We start from the raw sequence: 10,527 nt of genomic DNA, 5'->3' as shown, positions 1-10,527 counted from the left end.
TTCTGCCTGCAGCAAGTCTTCCTTATGTGTTCCCTGTCAGAAAATGAGGAATTGGGTGTTGACCTGGGAGGTCTTCTCAGCCTGACTCCACTTTTTGTGTCTAACTTCCAGCTGTGCGACCTTGAAGCCTCTTGACCTCCTTAAGCCTTAGTCACACCAAACACAGGGGGAGGGAGCTCCGCCTTGCTCACCTTACAGCTGCTGTGGGGTGGAGTGACACTAGAGGGTGAACTACCCCTGATATCAGAGGCGTCTGAAGCCTCTGGAGACAAGGGCTAAGGGCTGGGGGTGGGGAGCAGGCACCCAGGTTGATGGCTTAGCTTTGTCTCATTTACAGTCTCCTCAAGACCAAAATGGAACAACACACCATAAAAAGGAGACAAAACAATTCTCATTGAGGGCCAGTGATGTCACACACCTTAAATTCCAGCACCCAGAGGCAGATCTTTGAGTTCGAGACCAACCTGGCCTACAAGGTGAATTCCAGGACAACCTTGTCTCAGATAGATAGATAGGTAGATAGATAGATAGATAGATAGATAGATAGATAGATAGATCGATAAATACCAAATATAAAGACTTGGAGTTACAACAGGCCAAGTATTTGTGTGAGAAGATTTATGACAAATGACAGAAATCCACAGATTAGTTCTAGTTTTAAGTTTAACCAGTGAGCAACTCTAATGCCATGGGTAGGTAAGTATGTGTCCCAGGTTACCCCATGAAGGAGACACAAAGACAAAGGTCTCAGGGTCAAATGATTCAATGATTGGGAGTCAGGGGACTACTGGAAGTAATTTGTGTGTGCTCAAAGCCACCCTGTTTATCTGATCCATTCTTCTAGCTATTACCCTATAAACTGTCTGTCTTTTCACCAGCAGCTCTGGGCCAGGAACATCTTGAGGCCAGTGGTCTGACTTTCTTCATCAGCATAGCATACCCAGATCACAGCAGAGCATGCATGTGTCCACAGCATAGCTCCCCAACTGTCGGTCGGATGTTGGAAGTAGATATGAAGGACCACTTAATTTTTAACAGATGGACAGACTGAAATTCATAGAAAGGAAGGAGACACTGGATTCCACAGTGACATGGGGTGGGGTAGGGATAGTGCTGTGAGCTGGCAAAGGTTCTTTTTCTACAAAGTAGACGCTTGGCTTCTGCTATTTACCCACAAAAGCCACAGGTAAAAGCCGTCTATGGGTTGGCAGCTAACCAAGGCCACAGGCACTTTTGTTTTCAAACATGTGTTAATGCAATGTTTTCTACCATCATTTGAAAAATCAGCACCTCTGTGGAGAGAGCATTCTAAACTGACCCCCAAATTTAGACAACATCAGCTAGCCACCTGCATGATTAATTTATTCCTGAAAACTGAGTATTCAAATGTTTTTCAAAAGATGATAATATTCAAATATTTGAGAAAAGCATGTTCGAGTCGTATAGCACTCTCCTAGATGCTATGTTGCTTGTGACTTGAGCAAATGGTCCTGAAACAAAACAAGATCTCTCAAAGTCAGTGACTGTGCACACATAAAAAGTGAGTTACTGTCGGGGGAGCTGCTTTTCAGGAAAGGCGCTCTTAGGTGTAGATGAAGAACTCCAGGGGCATTATTTTTCCTTTCTTGCATAATTCTACATCTTCCTTAACTGAATAAAATAGGGAGCAGTGCTGGGGGGGGAGGAGACACAGCTGAAGGGATGGAGCATGCCCTGGTGTGTGTGTGTATGTGTCTGTGTATGTAGTGTTTGTGTGATATAGTATGGTGTGGTATGTGTATTTGTGGGTGATGTGTCTATGAATGTGTGAATGGTGTGTGTGTCTATGTGTGTGTGGTTGTGTATCTGTGTGTATGTGTGTGGTATGTGTATCTGTGTGTGGTGTATGTATCTGTGTGGTGTGTGTGTATTTTGTGTGTTTGTGGTGTGCATATCTGTGTATGTGTGTGGTGTGGTGTATGTGTACACGTGTGTTTGGTGTGTTTATCTGTGTGTATGGTATATCTGTGAGTCTATATGTGTGTGTGGCAAATTATGTGTGTATGCTGTATGTGTACTGTATATGTACTGTATGATGTGTATATCCGTGTATGTGTGTGTGCTGTGTGTATGCTGTATGTATATGTGTGTGTGCTGTGTGTGTATGTATATGTGCTGTGTGTGTATGTGTGTGCTTTATGTGTATGTGTGTGGTATGTATATGTGTGTGTGCTGTATGTATATGTATATATGTGTGTATATATGTGGTATGTGTGTATATGTGTAATGTGTGTGTATGTATGTGTGTATATATGTGGTATGTGTGTATATGTGTACTGTGTGTGTATGTATGTGTGTATGTATGTGGTATGTGTATGTGCTGTGGTGTGTAGAAATCCCACTGCCACTCTAAGCCCCCATCCTCTCCCTGATGTCTGCCAAGCCTGGCTCACCAAGTTGTGGTAAGTCTTTAAAGGGACAACAGCTAATGCCAGACATAGCAGAGCTGTGAGCCAGAGCCACGTGCTCACCTAACAAGCTGCCCTGCCCCCATCCAGTCTGCTCAGGGCTTCCTGGGCCTCCCATCTTCACAGTCCCAACATGGACTCTAACTCTTCCCTAGGAGACTTGAACACACACACTTATTCACCCCAAACGGACAGACCAATGAATGCATTTACTGCAGCTTACTATAGCAGCATGGCTGACTCACAGGCAGCTAGCTGCACTGCCAAAAAGCCCACCCCCATCATGAGTGACAGCTCAGTAAACACACACCCTGGGATCTCCCACCCTACAGGCAGCTTCATCAGAGTCTTGTCTCTCCAGAACATACTTGCTCCCTGGGGGTAGAGGGTATATGCTTGTGTGTGCAGGTGTGTTTGCCCATGTGTACACATGTGAAGGCCTGAGGTCAAGGCTGGGTGCCTTCCTCTATCCTTTTAGAATCTGGTGTGCCTCCCACCCTTACAATGACTAGGTTACTTGTAACTCGCCCCTAGGAGACTAAAACTTTCTTTTGAGACAGGGTTTCTCTTTCTCTTCTGCCTGTCCTAGAACTCAATCTACAGATAAGACTGGCCTCGAACTCACAGAGATCTGCCTACCTCTGTGTCCAGAGTGCTGGGATTAAAGGTATGGTTTGAGACAGGGTCTCTTACCAAACTTGAAGCTGTTCCAGTTAGACTGGGTGGCTGCAATGTCTGCCTGTTTCTACTCTGAACAACCCACTGTGCCCACTGTGATTGTGCTGGGAGTTTGGGGATCTGCCCACTGAACCATCCCTCCAGCCCCCTTGTTTACTACTTTTAAAACCTTTTGGAGGAGGGAAGCTTGTGAATCTTTGAATTTCCATGGACTTTTAGGGCCCCATAGGTTTCAGCGCTTCTAGTTACTACTCTCTCTTCCCCTCCAGGAGGGAAAATTTCCTGAGGAAAACAGCTACAGAACCGCATAGAACGAGGAAAAGCCGAAGCTAGGGAGAGAAGCAGAAACAACTATGAACCGGCCACCCAGCTCCGCAAAATCCTCACACTTCAATATAGTTGGTGTTTCTCCTAGGAAATAAAAATCTTACAGACCTGATTAAGCCCACCTCTGTGCTTCTTTCTAATCCCAGGCCTTTCTCTCTCCCATCTAAGATAGGTTTCTTTCACTGCTCCTGCATGGTTAATACTTCTACACTACCGGATTATCTCTAAAACCATGCACAGTGGAGCCTCTAATGTTTAATTTTCTACTGCATAATGCCTTTGTACCTCTATGCTCATTTCCCCCTAGGGCTACAGTTCACTGTCTTAGCTTCCTTTCTCTCAGGATACAATTCTATTGTGTGAAACTATCACAATGTGCATATCTGAACTGCTGTTCATGGGTACCTGATTTCTTCCTTCCTTTCTTTTCTATTTGTTTGTTTGTTTGTTTCTGAATGCCAAGTGACACTAAACTGATGCACCAGCATCTTAAATCCCACTTGACAATACCCAGTGTCTCTCCAAAGTCTTAGGAGCTGACATCCCCATCGGCAAATCCAAGAGGCCCCTGTGCTATACACACCCTGACTGCCCCAGTCCTTAAGATGGTCAAACTTTAGCTCTTTGCCACACTGGGGACCCCTGATGGTGCAGCGCAGTCCTTCAGTTTGCATGGTCATGAGTCCCTCTCGCATGGCCAATGAAGGTAAGCATCTCTTCTTATTTTTGGCCACTTTGGCTATTTGGGTTTCCTCCTTTGGGAATGATCTGTTGATATCTTTTGCGTAGCTTTAAAATTTAAATCAGTTTAATTTGAAGGTTTTCAACGTTGACACGGGAGCGTGAGGGGAGATGACAAGCAGAAAACACAGAAGTGCAGCTAACAGCATTCTTCTGAGTGTGTGGTGGTTTGAATGCTTGGCCCAGGGAGTGGCACTATGAGGAAGTGTGGCCTTGCTGGAGGAAGTGTGTCGCTGTGGCGGTGGGCTTTTAGACCCTCCTCCTAGCTGCCTAAAAACAATCTGCTCCTGGCTTTCTTTCAGTGAAAATGTAGAACTCAGCTTCTCTGGCACCATGCCTACCTGGATGCTGCCATGTTCCTGCCTTGATAATAGACTGGACCTCTGAACCTGTAAGCCAGCCTCAGTTAAATGTTGTCCTTTCTAAGAGTTACCTTGATCAAGGTGTCTCTTTACAGCAATGAAAACCCCAACTAAGACAGAAGTTGGTGCCAGGAACTAGGGTATTGGTGTGATAGGCTTGACCGTGCTTTTGTTTGGAGGAATGTGGATTTTGGTTACTTTGGAAAGCAGTGGAATGTCTTAAGTGGGGGTTAATGGGCTATCCTGGTAGAAATATGGAAGACTTTGTTGCTGAGGGTGGTTTCAACTGTGGAAGCCTGGTTATAGAGGTTTCAGAGGAAAAAAATGAGTTTGGGCTGAGAGACTGTTCTTGTGGTATTTTGGTGAAGAATGTGGCTACATTTTGCAATTGTCTGAAGGCTCTGACTGCGGCTAAGGTGAAGAGAGTCAAATTAATTGCATTGACAAAGGAAGACTCAAAACAACCCAGTTTAGACTCTGTGCTGTGGTTTAGTCTCAGGAAGAGCGGTTTTTTTTTTATAAGTCCAAGGTCAGTCTTCAGACAAGATCCAGGACAGCCAAGCTTAGGCAGTGAAGGAGTTGGAAAACAGAAAGCTAGTGATAATGTAATGGAACAAGGGGGCCATGTTCCAGCTCCAGAAAGCAGCAGAACTCGGCAGATTTGGCCATGTGGCTTTGGCTTTAGAATCAAGAGTAGGAGATTACTGGGACAATTGATGAAGGTCAGCTGGAGCTAAGAAATTAGTGGTGATTAAGAAGAGACCACTGAGGTGACATCTTTTAGGAAGAATGTTTTTTGAGAGTACCAAGAAGCTGTATTCCTTGTGAAAAAAAAAAAAAAAAAAAAAAAAAGAAGCTGTATTCCAGAGATAACCAAGGCTCTATCTAGCTCATGTTTCAGCTAGGCTTGGTAATGTTTAAGAATCACCCAGGTGGCACTGGTTTTGAAACATGAAGGAATCATGGAGACCAGCTGAGGCTCAGCACTGTACATGGAAGGCCATTGGTGAAGGTGCAGCAGTTGATGGCCCAGGACTGAAGGGGTCATGCATAAGAGTTGAGGCTTGGCACCATGAAGGGACCCTATGAAAGGCTATTGGTGAAGCCTAGCTGCAATGGAAGACCTCAGAGCATTGGAGATGCCAGTACCATGGGACAATCGCCACAAACAGCAGCAGCCATGGAGTGGAGTCAACCAGAGCCTAAAGTGCTACAGAGGGTAAAGCTGGAGAAGTACCCTCGCCCTTTGGAGGAGCCCAGAGGATCATGTGTGGACCCCAGACATTGGAACAAGAAGCTGTGAAGTTGAAAGTTGAAGTTGCCCTGGATACCTCAAGATGTTAGAGATGCCAGAGCCGTCGGATATCTGCCGAGAAAAGCTGCTGCTAACAGGGAGAGAAACCAGCCCAGGAGAAAGAAGTGTGTTCAGCCAACAAAGCTGAAGGGAGTTGGAGGTCTGAAGAGCACTTTGACAGCAGACGTGGAGATGCAGAGTTTGGAGCTTGCCCAGCTGGTTTTTTCGGTCTTACTTTGGTTTTCAGTATCTCCTCACTGACATTTTGGAATGGTAATGTAGACTCTGTGATGTTGGAGGTGTGTGAGCTGCTTTTTGATTTTGATTTTATAGTGGATTACTGTTAAGTGATTGGATGAACATCAGAAGAGACTTTCAACATTATTGAGACTGTTACAGACTTTGGGAACTTTTGAAGTTGGACTAAAGGTTTTAGCATTATGGTATGGCTAGGTATGGGTCCACGTAGACTCATGGGTTTGAACAAGCCAGTGGGGGCCAGGGAGTGGAACGTGGTGGTTTGAATATGCTTGGCCTAAAGAGTGTAGCCTGTTGGAGTAGGTGTGGCCTTGTTGGAGTGGTGGTGGGCATTGAGACTCTCCTCCTAGTTGCCTGAAGACAGTCTTCTCCAGTCGGTCTTTGGATGAAGATGTAGAGGCCTTGGCTCCTCCAGCCCATGTCTTCCTGGAGGCTGCCAGGCTCCTGCCTTGATGATAATGAACTAGACCTCTAAACCTGTAAGCCAGACTCAATTAAATGTTGTCCTTTATAAGAGTTGCCTTGGTCAATGTGACTCTTCACAGCAATTTCCCTAAGACATGTGGAAAACATGGCATGCTCTTGAATCTGCGTGTCATCCTGGAGCAGGGGCCTTGCTAAGTTTCTCTGTGTCATTCAAATTTTAGCATATATGTTGCCTAAGCAAACACTGATTTTTTTTTTATTAATCTATTTATTGGTTTTTCAAGACATGTTTTTTTCTGTGTAGCCCTGGCTGTTCTGGAGCTCTATAGACCAGGCTGGCCTCAAACCCAGAAATCCACCTTCCTCTGCCTTCCAAGAGCTAAGAGTAAAGGCCTGCACCCCCACACCTGGCTAGCACTTCTTAATCTTTTAATCTGGATTTTTTTTTTTTAGCCAGTCCATTCAATTCCCTCCTCCCGAAATATGTCCCTCTCTGTTTCTGCATCCTGTCCAAATGCCAGTTTCTCCAAGGAACCACTGTGAATGGCATACAACCTTTCTTGTGACAATGCAGTCTCCTGTCTTCAGTATGTCAACACTTTCTCATTTTGTACACCGCTTTGACGTTTTCAAAAAGCTCCTGCTCCTTCTCGAGTCTATGCTAACCTTTCTCTGGGGGATGGCCCTGTGGAGCAGAGTGTTGCCACCGTCTTGGAACAGATAGGACACAGTAATATAAATAAATCCTGGGGGGGGGGGGCTGGAGAGATGGCTCAATGGTTAGAGCACTGACTGCTCTTCCAGAGGTCCTGAGTTCAAATCCCAGCAACCATCTGTAATAGGATCTGATGCCCTCTTCTGGTGTGTCTGAAAACAGCTCATAAATAAATGAAATCTTTAAAAATAAATAAACAAACAAACAAATCTTAGGGGGCTAGCTTACCAACAATCCCTCAGCTCAGAGGCAGAACTGGCCTCAGAGCAACAATTCCAAAGGACATGCCAAAGAACTTTTTTTTTACACTAATGTGTTACCCCTGTACTGGCTGCCTCACTAGACCGCAAGCCCCGTTTCTCTTACTTGTCTATGTGCCCTAAGCCAGATGTAGTCCTCCACTAGAGAATGGGATGAATAGAGATTGGACAACAAACCCTAATTTTCTTCTGTCCACCTATGGGGTGACAGGGGCTTTGCATACAGTGCTTCTGACCCTCCCAACAGCTGGACAACAAAGGTGACACACTCAGTCTCACATCCAGGAATAGGTGGCGCCAGCCTGCGAGCCTCAGAGACAGGCTTGCTGTGTTGTCTCTGCCCCTGGAATCCTAAAGGTGCCTCTGGGCAGCCTACAAGGCTCCTGACGGAGCTTCCTGGACAGAGAGGGAGGTGTTATCTCTGCAAAAGGTGATGTGCAGCTATGCTTTCCTAGGCTGGAAGATCCTGTCTGGTGGGGCTGCTACCAGCCTCCTTCCCAGGCTCAGCAAAGGGAGAGAGATGCTCAAATTAACCAGATTCTGCCGTGGGTCAAATCCCCAGGAGGACCGGAGAAGCAGGAAAACCCAAGGGTAAAGGGGAACGTGGACATGTGGGAGAGGACTTCTGTATCTCAAGCTGGGGGATAAAGGTGGAAGGCAGACAGGAGCTGCAGGCCAGACTCCCCATACCCCAGAGAGCAAAGGACCAGTGTGGCCACTGGAAAATGAACAGGGAAGGCTCTGGGAAGAGAGAGCAGTGTACAAACCAAGAATGCACTCGCTCCAGCAGGGTGTGTCTGCAGGGCGCCATGCTAGCAGGTGCAGTGGGCAGTCCAGACTGAAAGCAGGGATGCGGGTAATGGGCGTTGACCATCATTATCTCCAGGCCTGGCGCCAAGAGTGAGTCTGGTTGAGGACACTCTGTCCTTTCTCCTGAGGGAGATCTTATCTGATCTGTCTTAAGTCCGCCCCGCCCCTTACGTATTTGCCGTGTTTGTGCACATGGTCTGTGTGACTATCTTACACTGTTACCTCCACGGTGCGTGACTAGCATAATCGAGTGGGTTTTGTGGTCACTTGTATTGGGGCTCTTATACTGCTGACTTGTGTGTGCCTTGCACATGATTTCGCGGGAATCTATGCTGAGGGCAGAGTCATTCTGAGTGTTGTGACTTATGACACACATACGTGTGTGTGTGTGTGTGTGTGTGTGTCTGGTGTCTGATTCTCTTAGGCTTGCCCTGGTCACCAGAGAGCGGTGTGGAATGTCGGTACTGTAAGATCAAGGTGTTGGGAGACCTACCCGGGTGATGAAAGGTCTGCGTGTAGCAGCTGTGTGAGTGTTGTGCGTACGCCTGCCCAGCTGTGGGTCTGTGCAGCTGTGGTTCCGCGTGTGCCCGCTCCGCTCGCTGCGCGGGGGCGGCCCCGGGAGGCGCTGCGGGGCCCCGCCAGCCGCGGGCTCCAATGGCGAAGCCGGTGCGGCCCCTGCTAATTACATAAGCGGGGACGTCAATAATTCGCGGGAAAACGCGAAAAAGATGGCGCCCCGCGCCCGGGGGGCCCCTTCCTGAGCGCAGCGGCCCCTCCCTCCCCGCGTCCCCTCCTCCCCGCGGCGCCCCCGCCCCGCCCCGCCCCCGCCGAGACCCCTACCCCGGCCCCAGGGGCGGACACTCGGCCGGGCAGCCCTGGGCCGAGCGCACCGCCGCTGCCGATGTGCCTGGTGGCCAGACTCCAAGTGGGACCGGCTGACACGCTGCCTCGCGGTAAGTCCCGCGCTGCGGGCGCCCCGGGAGTGTCCGCGTTTCACGCTTCAATCCCTGTACACGACCCCTCTCCTAGAAACCTAGATTGAGCTCTACGATCCCCGGGCGGGGGCTGGAGTACTGCGGAGCTGCGCGCTTGTGGGCTGGGAACGGAGATAGAACCGGAGCGGTACCCTCAGGGCAGCGGCAGTCCCAGCCACATCTCCAGCGCTGGGGCAGGGTGTGGGTGACAGGTCTCCGTTTGTGGCCGCGTGTCTTTTCTTTTCCATTTGAAGTTATGGAGGGGAGGATAGGCAGAGCATTTGGGATTTTGCTCACGTCCAAAGTCAGGCTACGATCGGCTGAGAGCGGGGAAAGTTTGCAATCAGAGCAACTGAGGAAAGGAGTGCCTGAAGCCGAAGGGGACACTTTTTGCAAGCTATCCTCCCCCCTGAACACCCTTTTAAAAAACCAACGGCCGCCCTAGAGAGGCCTCGGCGCATGAATCATCCGAGCTTCCTGCCCCCGCCCGGCCCCGCGCGCCCAGTGCCGCGGATTTGAACTGGACGCCGACGGGAACCCGCAAACAAGCATTTCTGTGCCGATGGGTTTGAATCAGCCAATCACAGCCCGCGGGGGCCCTCTCCAGGAGGACGGAGGCGGGATGGGGGGGCCACCACCCGGGGGCCCAGCATGGCCTCGGGGGGCGCAGCGACCCGGCCTGCCCCCAAAAGCTCAGTGGGGGAGGAAATGTCAGTTTGCGAACCTGCCGAGGCCGGCCTCACTCCAGGCCCAAGCAAGCAGGGACCTCCCAGCTCCCAAAGAACCAAGTGCCAGGGAGGAGGGCAAAAAGTTCTGACTACAGAACTTACCTGGTGCTTGTGCCTCTGACCTGGAGTAAAAGACAGGAAGGAGAAGGCAGAAGGAGGTTGACTCCCATCAATCCAGAGACCCAAGACCCTGACTCTGCCCCACCGCCCCAGGGCCCTCACAGGTCCACGTGTATTTAGTTTCGCGTATAGAACTGGCAGGCTGCCATAGACTGTCCTACAGTCTCTGGGGAGGCACTCACATGAAAGCACGCCCAGAGCTGTCTTTTTGTGGGCTGGCAGGGCACCGGGTACCCAATACCTAGGCAGAGGGAGGGACCCTGAGCCGGAGCGCCCCCACTGTCACCCATACACTGCAGAGTAAGGAAGCTGTGTTTGATCTTAGGACAGTGTATGTGGAGGAAGATGACACCAGGTGAGCCCACGGAGGGGAGAAAGCAATAACGG

Source organism: Micromys minutus (assembly GCF_963924665.1).
Source record: "Micromys minutus genome assembly, chromosome: 13".
Classification (NCBI taxonomy): domain Eukaryota; kingdom Metazoa; phylum Chordata; class Mammalia; order Rodentia; family Muridae; genus Micromys; species Micromys minutus.
This window is presented reverse-complemented; position numbering follows the sequence as displayed.